The sequence below is a fragment of the Macrobrachium rosenbergii genome, chromosome 55, assembly GCF_040412425.1.
Source record: "Macrobrachium rosenbergii isolate ZJJX-2024 chromosome 55, ASM4041242v1, whole genome shotgun sequence".
In the NCBI taxonomy this organism is placed as follows: Eukaryota; Metazoa; Arthropoda; class Malacostraca; order Decapoda; family Palaemonidae; genus Macrobrachium; species Macrobrachium rosenbergii.
Genome location: NC_089795.1, coordinates 44,051,773 through 44,066,317, shown reverse-complemented (window position 1 = coordinate 44,066,317; position 14,545 = coordinate 44,051,773). Strand labels below are relative to the sequence as shown.

The 14,545-nt window shown below is 34.5% G+C and overlaps 1 long non-coding RNA gene across 1 annotated transcript; it reads right to left on the bottom strand.

Moving 5' to 3' along the window:
• Positions 1-3,504: 3,504 nt before the first annotated feature.
• LOC136835199 (uncharacterized) lies at positions 3,505-8,847 on the bottom strand. Its single transcript, XR_010852017.1, has 3 exons — positions 8,684-8,847; positions 4,035-7,948; positions 3,505-3,519 (listed from the first exon to the last, which is right to left on the bottom strand). It is a non-coding gene; the product is annotated as an uncharacterized lncRNA (long non-coding RNA).
• Positions 8,848-14,545: the final 5,698 nt, after the last annotated feature.

Here is a 14,545-nt window from a genome sequence, read left to right as displayed (position 1 = left end):
ATATATATATGTGTTGTATTTATATATATATATATATATATATATATATATATATATATATATATATATATTATATATAGAGAGAGTAGAGGCTGGCTTAAAGGCGACTGTAAACGCCGGCTAATCTCCTGAAGAGCAGAGGTCAAGAGTTAATTGCTTTGACCTTCATTACTGTGGACGTGGATTCACTTAGGGGGTTGGGGGTATCTCTGGAGGGCCGTCTAACTGGATTATCTTTCCTGACGAGGCCCTTCAGGCCTCTCGAGACTGTATTCAGAATTAAACCAGTATTTACTCGCCTGAAGTCAATTAGAACAATTCATTTCCAATGCCAAAATCTAGTGACTGACGAGTCATTGATACATTTCGGAGGAAGGTTAAACAGAATAGATTTGCACAAGGATTCTCAGAATGGGGACTTTTATAACTTCATCTTTAAGGGAGAAAACTCAAAAATGCGTAAGTGACGGTGTATTATCTAATCTCACTTTACACTGTGAATGGGATGAAATCATAGGTTAAGCTACACTACGCTATTTGCCTATATATATATATATATATATATATATATATATATATATATATAGTATATATATATATATATATATATATATATATATATATATATTTATATATATATATATATATATATATATATATATATATATATATATATATTATATATGTCTGTGTGTGTGTGTGTGTTTGTATGTGTATATATACAAGCTTGAAAATGAAAATTTTTAATTTTGTCATAAGTGAACAACGAAAATTGGTATAGTATAACCTACGCTCTCCCTTCCTTAAAAAGGATTCCAAGGACTTTGAAGAATTCAGTTTGAAAACGACCAGCTGAAAGTACAAATCAAGGAAAATAAGAGTTTAGACACTGGAGACCGGCTACGATAACGTACATACGGTACATACAGTCTATAATCTATATCTTATCTATAAAAGTCTCTGCCTGACATTCCCTTTCCTTCAAAACAAACATGGGCTTCATTAGGTACTGTCAGTTCCATCTTTTACTTATAAAGCCGTATCATAGGTAATCTCGAGTTCCAGCTGTATCGCACACTACTGAATCCGGCTTATTGGACCATTATATTATTTCCAGAGAGAAAGAGAGAGAAAGCGTGTAATCTCAACATTCGTAGTTGTCCATATTTATTATTAAGTCTTCTCATTTTCATCTACGGGATAATGAAAGTACAATTACAATGTATAAAAAATACCGATTAATAGAGAGAGAGAGAGAGAGAGGGGGGGGGATACATTAAGAACCTGATGTACGCCTGGTCCCATATATCTCTCACCATTTCTGTCACGTTTCATGAGAACTTTTCTTATTTCATAACTTTTAATATAAATTGACTGAGATGGCATTTAAATCACTAATGTAATTAATATGTTTGCATCGATCTTTAAAGTCGTAACTATGAAACAACATAATTACTATAAGGTTATCAGCACTGTTTGTGAAGGAATATAGCGATGTTAACACAAGTCACGCCTGTCGCGGTGTAGCATTCATTTTGACATAATCGACGATATAGGATATATATATATATATATATATATATATATATATATATATATATATATATATATATATATATACAGTATATTATATATAGATAGATAGGTAGACAGATAGACAGATATATATGTAAGTGCGTCTGTATCAAAATATTCACGCCTTAGGAATTTGATACTTCACAGAAGAACATTGAATGTGAACAATACAAGCTTCCATTCACATCTAGCACCATATTTTCAGCATTGTCTACAAATTCTAAATGTTCATATTACTCAGGGTAACAAAATAAATATAGTTTGTATTTATTTTGATATTAGTGCGAAAAACTGCAGAGTGTAAATCATCCAAATAATGGATAGTGATTCAGGACTGTCATACAGCTTATTCAATCATATATACCGTCCAGCGGTATATAGATTAAGGTAGTTTTTTTTTTAATTAGTTGCAATTTATCCTATGGCAGCTCTTCCTCAGTCCAGAATATTCTTAGCGGCTGTAGCTATCAGCCATAAATCATGAAGCGTACGCAGTAAATAACCACAAAACATCAGCTTTTTCTTATAATTTCACCGAGTGGCTGGAACAAATTATATATGCCCGCGTGCAATCTAAAACGATTTTATACCGTTTCTGGGAAACACCACTTGTTACTGAGGCCGTTATTCACATATTACCTCCTCGAAGAGTTGCATAAGCAGTGTTCACGCGTCTTTTTGCACAGTAAGTGACTGAGGTACTGTATTCAGTAATAGCATAACAGATTATTACCTCCGACTCAGTCTGTGATCTTTTTTTCGTGCTTTGTCCTACAATTTTCTAAAATTTTGTTTGCAATGTTTTGTATTTGTTATACATGAGACCCATTGATTTGTCCTTCATTCATGCATTAATTCTACAGTGATTTTCAAGGCAGTGAAATATTTATCTAATTACATGTCAAACACAGGGGTTAATTTCATGACACACTTCACAGAAAACAGTGAAAAAATAATAAGGTGAATACTGAATATTCAGGCTTTTATTCATAATGGAGAATTACATATTTTAAGGTAAACATTTATACTAGTCTAGATATGTGAAAAGGAAATGACGGTTTCTTTATAACCTCTATACAATGACATCGACTTGAACTCCCTGCAAGAATTTGACACTAATTTTCTCGCAAAATTTTTCATCTACGTCTAAGTATATCAATCATTTCCTTTATTATTTCTCGCCTCTTCTTTTTAAGTTGCCTTTGATATTTCCTTTCTATTTTTATCTTCTCCCGGAGTAATAAGTTATCGTCCATCTGCAACTTCTCAATTTCCTGGCGGTGATTTCTCTCCAGCAAATCCAACTGCGTTTGCAACTTAAGAAAGAGTTCTTTTCCATGACGGACCTGGAACTCCTCGTCGTGAGTACACATGTGTTTTCCTTCAAAGCATCCTGTCGTTGATTCCTTTTCATCGGGTTCCCTCCCATACTTTCCTTTTCCACAAAGTACTTGGAACCCCTCTCCTGACTCTGATTCCTTTTCATCGGATTCCTTTCCATACTTTTCTTTTCCATGAAATACATGGAACCCATCTCCTGTCTTTGATTCCTTTCCAGCGGATTTCGTCCCATACTTTTCTTTTCCATGAAATACTTGGAACTCCTCCCCAGTGTCGCTGCTACTGACCTCACTACTCCCCTCAAGGCTGGAATTTCTGGAAAGAATTCTCAGAACCAAAACTTGCGAAACGCATTGCAAGTTGATCCAACCTTCCAAGTGCCCTCTTTCCAGTTCGGTTTCCAGAGAACAAGCCACGCTGACCCATTCTTCTGAGGCCTCTTCTTTCCGTCTGTTCCCTTTTGGTTCCTTTCCGTATTCTGAAAAAACTAACTTCAGCTCATGGTGTTCCCCCTCGCTCTCCCTTTCTGCGACTTTGGTCTCACTGCAGTTTTGTTGTCCCATGGCTTCTGTTTTCTTTATCCTTATTCTGGTCTCTTCTTTTCTGATTGAAGAAATAAAATGTTGTTAATCACTGGGTACACAGATCAGCTTACAAGCTGTTTAACACATCATAAGACATTCGTCGAGAACTGACAAAAAAACAAAGGCTATGAAAAACCTAACCAACACTTCATATATATACATACACATATATATAATACAGTGTGTAATATGTATATATATATATATATATATATATATATATATATATATATATATATAGAGAGAGAGAGAGAGAGAGAGAGAGAGAGAGAGAGAGAGAGAGAGAGAGAGAGAGAGAGAGAGAGAGTACTGAAAAAATTTTATAGGAGTCAATGACAATACTGTAAAATAGGTGCATCGATGTCAATAGTAATCTCAGAAGACAATATCAGTGCAAAAGATGGATAGCAATTTATCTAAAAGGACTAAATAGCAGATATTTAAAAGCACTTGTTACCAAATAGGGTTATATTTTGTGGTGACTCATAAACAATTTAAAACGACACAATAACAATATTAGAGATCATATTGTACCTTTCAAGAAAAGCTTAAAGCAGTAGCAACAGATGTTATAAAAAAACGATGATAAACATATCTTAATTTCAATTTTTCTTTGCTTTCTTAAATGATTTATTTGAGCGTCAGATGAAGAATGAGTAAAGTTATTCACAGTAAGGGTACAGGGTCTGTGAAACGCACACTTCCCGTCGAAACTGGATGGACCACGAAACTGCTGATACTTTTAGGGGCTAGACTCACTCGATGTATATCAGTGAAACATGACCTCTGCGTTTCATTACTCCTGTACATCGCAGAAATGTCTGATCTTCCCGTGTCTCTCTATATCTCCAGGCGCGGCAAGAGAAAGTTCTCTGCGTGTAATTAGCGGATCAGATTTAGAAACTGGGCGTCAGATAACAAGCATGAAGGGTGAAGGCTAAAACCTTTCTCGAATTTAGAGGGAAAAGTATTTTTTGAAACACTGTTTTTAAACACTCGGAACAGCCTTCAGTTTTTTTTTTTTTTTTTGCTTGATATAGACTTGTTTTTATTTTGCCTTCTCAGAATTTCCAGAACAAAGCCTGTCAAAATATCAGAATAAACTTAAAATAGGCCTCGTTAGATCTACATTGCCTATTACAAATTGCCTCGGGTTCCTTCTAAGAAGGATGGAAAGCAAATAGGTTACCAGCTATTCATAAACTGCCATTACTATAACTGTTCATATGAACTTTTGTAAATGCGCGGAAGACAATTTACTGGACATTTAATGACAACTCGACGTTTTGGAACCCGGTATGAGGAGAATTTAAATTCTCCTCATCAAATTGAACAACCTTAAACCGAGCATTAAAAATTAACAATTATTTTCTTGTGTGTACTAATGATTAGCTATATAAAAAAAAACACTTTCTCGATGTCTCACGTTCATTACTTCAGTTAATCAAGACATCTCAGTGAAGGCTGGACTGGCAAGTAAGTTGATTTTGACGAGTCCAAAGATTCTTCTCCTGAACATAAACCTACGGAATCTAAAATAATTCGCAAGGAACAATGAATTCATAAAGCCAGTCAGACAAAGGAAACATATACCAATAAAATAACGACATGCCTGAATAACACCAAGAAGATTAGTGAAACCTTGGGGAAAGACAATCCTCTAGAATCCAGCTACCCTATATGGTAAGAGCTTCGGAGGTACTCGAGAAAAAGTAAACGCCTTTTAGTGAGCGATAAGTCGTACGTGCGATTCACTGGAAAATGCCACACCCACAGAAAAATCAAACGCTGACCGTCTGTAAGATACATTTGTCGAAATTCTACTTATTATAAGCTTATAAGTACCACAAAAACTCTTCTTATTTTTTTTATCTTATAACTTACAAGAATTTTGGTGGTACTTATAAGTTATAAGTACCACCAAAATTCTGCTTATTTTCATCTTGCAAGTTCCACCAAAATTCTGCTTATTTTAATCCCATAAGTACCAACAAAATTCAGCTTATCTTTATCTTATAAATACCACTAAAATTCTGTTTCTTTTAATCTTATAAGTACCACCAAAATTCAGCTTAATTTTTATTATATAAGTACCACCAAAATTCTGTTTATTTTTCTAGGTACCACCAAAATTCAGCTTATTTTTTATTTTATAAGTACCACCAAAATTCTGTTTATTTTTCTAGGTACCAGCAAAATTCAGCTTATTTTTTTATCTTCTAGGTACCAGCAAAATTCAGCTTATTTTTTATCTTCTAGGTACCACCAAAATTCTGCTTATTTCAATCTTATCAGTACCAACAAAATTCTGCCTTTTTTTTTTTTACTCTTATGAATATCACCGAAATTCTGCTTATTTTAATCTTATAAGTGACACCAACCACAGATTGTTTATAGAACTTGTCGCTTCAAAGGTCAAATACTCGAAGAGGTTTCTTAATTCAGCAGACAAACAACACAGTGGTCTTGGAAACCAGATAAGGCTAGTCATATATTTTTGGGTCCTGTTTTTAAAGAAGATAACCACTCATTAACCTCTGAGCTTAGCAGGAGCCTAACTAACTCTAAATTCTTTAATTACCTGTTATTTAGCAACTCTGTATAAACATTTCTTCCTCTATTGTGATTGTTTTTCCAAAGTTATTAACACACACACATATATGTGTGTGTGTGTATTCATACTTACTCGTGTTAGACTTCAATAAGACGGGAGGGAATCGAAGGGAATCATTTTAAGGACAAGATCACTTGTGGAATAACATACCAGAGTTTAAGAACATAAACAAAAAGATGGACAGTAAGGGGATAATCCAGGACAACGAAGGATTAAGCACATGGCCATGGAGATTAAGAATAATGCAGGAAAGGGCAGGAGGAGTTCAGGATCAGCGGGCAGGTCATTCCAGGGATTAGGAAAAGAAAACAACAGATGTTTGGAGGAACCAGGACCCTGGGAGGAACGTTTGTACCCGATTGTTGCTGCTCAGTTCGTTGGTACCTGATAGACTGTATGTCTTCGAAAGTAGTACATCGTAAATTGAAGGTTACTTTTTCAATTAAAGCATCTGGAATCTAAAGTATCCCATCTTATTGAAGCCTAACACGAGTAGTATGAATATATATATAAACAGTGAATCTGTGCGGCTATTTTGTGATGCGTGTGAGCATGCGTGAAGTCTACCAGAGGCCCACCTCACTTATCGACTTGATCTTGACCTTACCTGGCTTCCCCTGACCTTCGTTAGTATACCTTTCCTGATAGTTAATTGTTTTTTGTTGTTGTTTTAGACTGAGGTGGCCTGACCTTGTTTATCCATGTGTAAGGGATATCTACGAAAATTACTCCAAAAAAAAAATCATGTTATTAAATTTGGCCAGTTCCAGTCAATCATTTTTGTATCCATGATATAGGACGTTATAATCTGGATATTACGCATATTCACACCGAAATGAGAGAGAGAGGACGTCTTTCGCCCAAGTGTAAATAAAAAAAAAAACGTTTATGTTACCTACAAACTCAGTACATTGCCTGTAGCGTAATGTACAATACATTACTTGAAATCTTGCTAGCAGATACAGAAATCTCATATTCCCGGTTCCTTTTTTCTAATGAGGAAATTACCTAAACAAAACGTTATTTACCTCATCTGAGGCCAGTATATTTCCTTGTATGCATACAAATACTTTGGAGATATAAACTCATACAATGAGATACATATATGAAAATAAAAGATTTCAGCAGACGAATACAGTATACCAGAAAGCGAATTTTGGTTCTTTAATTTGTTTCCAACGAAAAAATCTCTTAGGTGTTTTGACTTTTAATTCCCGTTTAGAAGTTTTTACATTCTTTCTATTCCTGAAGTGCGGAAATACTCCTCCAGCCTCACTTCTAAAATTCGAACTTCCTTTTTCCGTGTATATCCCTCACCGGCAAGACATTAATTATTTCGCAAAACAAATTCTTCCTCGCTCTTTGAATTCAGCAACCATCTTCTCCAAAACTTTCATTTTACCCTCCCGCATTTCGTTCTGGAATTGCTTGTCCATTCTCTGCTTGTCCCAGTATATCAGTCCGTGATTCGCCAACAACTCCATTTTCTCGCGGTGCATGTGCTCCGCGTCCGCAAACTCCCACACGAATTTACGGAGAAGGCGACTTCCCCGACAGTTGTAGGAGCACCCTCTGGTGACGCCCGGAGGACGCGACAAGTCGACGCCATCTAGGTACTCCCTGCTCAGCCCGATGTCCTCGGAGCATATGATTTTGAGCCATTCCTTCGCGCAGTCCGCGATGTTGGCGTCCTCGTCGGATTCTGCCTGCGCGCCCTCTGGCGGAGGCGGGGAGGATGCTGCCGCGGCTCCTTCCATTCCTTCGACTTCCCTCAAGCATGGCCGCTGCATGGCGCCAGTTTCATGTCAGTTTCTCTTCCTCTTAATTCTCTTTCCTGCGCAATGGAAAAATAAGTCATTGATGTTAATGGCTGTGTAGACAGTTTTTGGGATTTCTCACTATTTTAAGACGGAAAGATTTCCCTTTAGGTAGAAACTAGAATAAACACATCGGCTTTGGAATAATAACTATACAAAATATTATTTAATAACGAGATAAAAAGTCATCAAAGACATGCACAAAGATACACTTACACATACTGTATATATATATATATATATATATATATATATATATATATATATATATATATATATATATATATATATATATATATATATATATATATATATATATATACATTATGGTATTCTGTATTGAATTAATTTACTTTTACTTTTTCTGGTTTGTTAAAACTCCTTCCTGCGCCATTGTATAATCTACAAACAAACTTATTCTTAGTGGGTACACTATTAAAAAACTCACCTATTGAAGAACTTATTCTCATTGAGTACACTATTACAAAAACACTTACCTGTTGAAAAACTTGTTCTCAGTGGGTACACCATTCAAAAAACACTTATCTATCGAAAAAGTTATTCTCAGTGGGAACACTGTTCAGAAAAAACACCTATTGAAGAACTTATTCCTAGTCGACATTATTAAGAAAAAACATCCACCTGTTGAAAAACTTATTTTCAGTGGGCACATTATTAAAAAACACTCACCTATTGAAAAACTTATTCTCAGTGGGTATAAAAAAAAAAAAAAAAAAAAAAAAGACACTCACCTATTGTCAAATGCCGGTCGAAGTAAGTCCACAGAGAAACATGTACTGTCCTGGCCTACGCCTGAATGGACACTGAGCTCGGGCATGGAAACGATCTTATTTATACCCAAAGGTTTGACAAAGGGAGATTAGGCCTATAAATTTCGCTTAACTTTTTCGTATTCTGGCTCCTGTAGTGTTATCCCAGGAAAAACGGCAAGGGAGAGACGTGAATGTAAACAAGAAAGAACATATCAAAGTGACCTTTATGTTGAAATTTGATTTTTTTTCTCTTACTAAAGATATTCGGTGTTTCGTCAAGCCACCTCTACAGGAAGTAGATTTTGATAGTTTTTCATTTTGTAGAATATTTCGGGGTGACTGTATATATTTTATTGCAATTATTATCTATTTAATATAGTTATTAACTTGCCTTATATATATATATATATATATATATATATATATATATATATATATATATATATATATATATATATATCTGTATCTTCTAGTGTTGTGTAAGGCGTTTTGATAAACGGTAGTAGCAAAATATAACTAAAATTTATGGTACAAAGTGAAAATGCAGCGAAGAAAATAACAAATACATAGCAAATTAACATGGAAAAATTGACAAACACGAAAACCAAAGTGAAACAGTAATATACCACCTTTCGTAAAATCAGAAATATTTATTAAATTGTTCTTCATTCAATTCAAAGACTGGCACGATGTCTTTCTAGCCGATATGAGCGAAATGATATATTTGTTTTGAAAAATGTTTCGCCAGTTTTAGTAACCATAAATCAATCAATCATTGTTTTGAAAAATATGATAAGTTTATTATTCTTAGATCGGGTTCACGAGCTCTCGCAAAGATTACTAACCCAAGGGCACCAAGATTAAGCTCGACTGACCTCTGGGCAAAATAACGGTCATTGTCCATCCAGTCAAATCGAAAACATGGAGAGTCCCCCTCCCTAAACCTCCTCCCCTTCACCCCTTCATCTGATAAGCTGGGTCTAAACTAAGTCCTGCGGGCACCCCTTAAAGACCATCTTCCATAGAATATAAGCTGAAAATTTAATATATAATTTTAATAGCTTCAAATGTGTTATTTGCATATGGGAATAACATTCCCATATGGAAGTCAATCGTACCTGGAATCATGGTTCACTTTTGATCTATAACATTTGCTGACTTGTACCTCCGTATTCTTCGGAAACAAAACAAAACAAAAAAAATAGAGGAATATCCTGCTTGAATGGAATGTCCCAAAACCGATGATTACACCGGACTATAACTGAGAACGGCTTGACACGGTCAACAAAACACAGTATGTCTCTCAAGAGACCCGCTCTTTGTTCGGATGATCTGGCCTTCTTTGGAGTAAACCGAGTATTAGTTCGATAATCTCCCTTTTAAAAGTCCGAGTTGGTATCAGTGGTTAAGATGTTATTGTAAAAATTAAACAACTATCACGTGTTGAAGTGCCTTTTTGTTGAGCAGGCTTTCAGTCTCGTTTTATAGTTTATTTGTTTCGTCTCATTCTTTTTATTACTCTGTAATAGTTTCTTCTTTACTTTTAAGTTTCTTTCTCCGTTCTGAGCATTTTCTAACTGGGCATGAAGCATTTTGCTTTTCTATGAACGGTTGTAGCGTGGCTAATAATAATAATAATAATAATAATAATAATAATAATAATAATAGGTTTTGTTAAACAAAATAGCAGTTTCAACAGCATTTATTTTATATAGTAAACGCTCAGTTCGTCTTATTAATTGTTTTTCTTGCTGTTGAAACTGCCATATTGTTTAACAAAACCTGTATTAAAGAAGGTCTTTTTCCTAATTTTACAAATAATAATAATAATAATAATAATAATAATAATAATAATAATAATAATAATCAACATTGTTTCATTTTTGTTTGTTATCATGGCCATTGTTAATAAATTACAATGTTGCAAATGCCGAAGTATATAAATGAAGCGAAACTTTTTCGTAACCCAATTATATAAATACTGTAATTGTTGCCAGTGTGTGTAGGGCATGTGTTTTTTCCTAATAAAATACACTTAAATATTTGTATTATATTACTTGAATACTGCTTATGGTATTCGAATTAAATTTTACTTTATTTATAATCGAAATTGTAAAGCTTTTCTGTAACTTTATTTATATACTCGAAAGAAAACGTGATCTCCATTTTGTGTTTATTCCATCTCCTCCTTTACTTCCGAAACTTCACATTGGAAGTTTTCCTCTTTTTATCCAGACTTTTCACAGCCAAATTAAGCAGTCGCTTCTTATGACAGACCGTTAATCCTCTTTGAAGTTAGAAACTACATTACATCACCCAAAGTCTAAAACGTTCTTTATCTACCATCTCTATCTTCTTTTCACGAAATTCTTTTACATATAAGTTTTCTATATAAAAAGTTATCCCATTGAAAACAATTTGTTTCCTCCATGTACCTCCTTTTTGCCAAAAAGAAAAAAAATCCAAGCTCCATTCCATTCTTTCAGTGAGCTCTTGTCCCCACCAGAAGCCAGCCGGGTAGTCCGTGACGTCAGGATGGTGGCTGGAATGTGGGCTGTCCCGGGTACACAGTCTGTCGAAAACACGGGAAATCGATCCTTTCCTCCAAGTATTCCCTTTTTTTTAGTCCGTTATCTCTCCACAACAAGACAATTTGGTCCATTCTTCTGAGCTCTCTGCTTGTAAAGCGTCCTGTGCTGGTTCCTTTCCTTTTTCTGGAAGAGGTAGCCACGCCATCTGTCGGTGTACCTTCTGCCTTTCATTTTCTTCGACTCTTATTTATTTATTTATTCTTTTTGTCCTGGTTTTGTTTCCCCATGTCTTCAGCTTTCTGTTTTCATTAATCCCCATTTCTTCTATTTAGAAAGTAATTGCCATTAATGATACATGAAATTTGCCAAATGGAAAACACATATATGTATGTATATTTGAAAATTTCCTGATATTGTACACATTTTTTTTACAGGTAATGATACCCCTTGACCGAATTACCTCAATTTACCTTGTTAAAGTCTTCCCAAAATAACATCTTATGACGTTGGATGACACGAACAAGTTATTGACAAGAAGTAAACTGTATCATTGACGATGAATCCAGTTGACAAAAAAAGTTTTTTTTGCAACAGATGAATGATCAGTTTCTTTAATATAATGGCGTTTATTACGAATGTACATAAAATAATTAACTCAAGAGTGTTATGGTGATATGATATCTTACCAAAGATGTCCTTTACCAAGAAACTGTGGCAGTAAAGATGATACTTTAAACGAAGCTCTTTTCTCATCCACACGTTAGAAAAACTAGTTTTGAATACGACACGATCTCACAATTCGTTATGTGAAACGGGAAATAAAACAAAATGTCAGGTGGGTATATTTACTATTTTTCATAAATATTTTCAAGGCATGCATTCGTATCTGTAGTTATTAAAAAAGGAAATAAAAATGACGATATTTCATTGTCTTTTATGTTTAAACTTTGCAGCAGTAATTGGTTTTTCCATCGCCCTCTTCCACACTTCCATTTCACTCTGGTATTTCTTTTCCATTTTCTTCTGTTCCAGCACTAATTTTATACAGTTCTTCCGCAGCTCCATAATTTCCCCACGATACTTTTTCTCCCTCAGTTCAACAATCTCGAGGGGCTGTTTTCCGCCACAGGTCTGGAATTCTGTATTGTCATCGTCAGAGTTGGGACAGCTGCTGAAAAGCTGTCTCGGATAGACACCTCGTGGAGAACATGACAAACTGAGCCATTCTTCGTTAAAGCAATCTGTTTCCTCTTCACTACGTTCAGACTCCCTTCCAGTTAATGGAAAAGGCAGATTCAAGGTTTTGTTTACCTCCTCTATTTCCATTTGAACGATTTTTCCATCTCGCTCATTCCGTTGACCCATGGCTTCCTCTTTTTTCTGATCACCTCTTCTGCGAAAAAAAACATCCAGTTGTTGAAGACTATCCCCGATTAATAATTAGCATAAAACAATGGTTATGGGAAATTAGCTGTGCAAACTAATGATGTTTACATTGAAAGTAATCATGACAGATACGTCAGAAGTGTGGCATTACCTTAATGCAATTTTTCTAATGCCCAACATGGCTTCCTTGATTGTTGGATATTGAACAAATAAAGCTATTAACAGTAAGTATACCACATATGTTCAAAACACTCACCTTTTCCCGAATCTGGAAGTGGGTCCTAGTTAGAGCTGAATATACAATAAACACAGCTGTGTCGGTATGTTTTCGTTCCTTGAGCAGAATCGCAACTGTAGGAGTAGTTGTAGTGTTAGAAGATTAAGCAAGCCTTGTGCTGGCTCCTTGGGCAGCCGGTAAACACAACCGTGAGAACTTAGCCTCATTTATACCTGACCAGATTAGGGTTAAATACATCTTTTCTTGTTCCATTGCAAGACCTAGTTTTATCCAGGATTAACCCTGCTTTTATCGAAGGGTCACTGCCTAGAAAGACTAAAGTATTAAAGTTATTTCAAAATGGGATAAGTAGAGAAGACATGAAGCTGAGTTTGGCTTATTAATGCTAGGTTCTGATTTTGGATAGTGTTTCTACTTATGAATCAGTATTTCAATTTGTTAGAGGCAGTGTGATTTCGTTCGTTGCTCTAAATTTAAATATTTTAAAAACTAAATGATAATTATTACGTGTAAAGATACGCATCTAATGGATTTTTATTGATTTTTTGAAGGACGTAGTGACATGTACAGGGGCTCCAAAGCAAATATTCCATCCTATACTTCTGCTTAATCTGATTGTAGTTTTTAACTTTCAAAAGGCAGGTATGTGCTTCAAACATTTTAGGTCTCCTGTAATTTTGCCTAGATTTCAATCACAGCATAAATTCTCAGCTCTGCCACCGGAGTTTACAAGAAGCTGGTCTTGGCCGCTAACGGCTATTTCCACTGTCAAAGTGACATCTTTATCTCTAGAAAAGTACATTGTTGTCACTTTACTAAATATTTTAATTACTAAGCGTGTTATTCCATGGATTACAAGTAATAATAATAACAACCCGTGGCATTCAATATAATCAAGAATCTGAATACAGAACAAACCGAAGGAATCATTGTTGGAAATACACAATTACTGCCGGCAGTAATAACTGCATGTATGATAAGAGGCAGTATATATATATATATATATATATATATATATATATATATATATATATATATATATATATATATATATATATATATAATACACACACACACACACACATATATATATATATATATATATATATATATATATATATATATATATATATATATATATATATATATACATACTGTATAGTTCACCTCATTATCATACACGCCGTTGGTTTACTGTACAGCTACTTATTCATTACCATTAATACTTTCCTGAACAATTATTATTATTATTATTATTATTATTATTATTATTATTATTATTCAGAGAAAAAGTCCATAATGTAAAAAGTAAAAAAGAAAATAATTACAATGAAATGGAATGGAATGTGAAAATTACAAACTAGAAGTGCGTCGTTATCAGCGAATCATCCGCACAAGAAAATTATAACTCTTAATGAAATTTCAACAGCAGTAAAGAATTACATTCAAACTGCAGGAAATTTCCAGTTTGATAAAACTAACTTGAATAGGAAAAAGAGCAATTATACAAAATGTGACAAATATAAGAAAGGGATCGAAAGAGAAGGCTGGTGAGTGACTAAACGTTTTTTCAACATTTCAGGAAGAGCCGATATAAAGATCGAGTCTTTCAGTATACGGATATAAAAAATAAACTGAGTCGACTCCCTGTCATCCAAGCAATGTAATAAAAATAAATTATCGTCC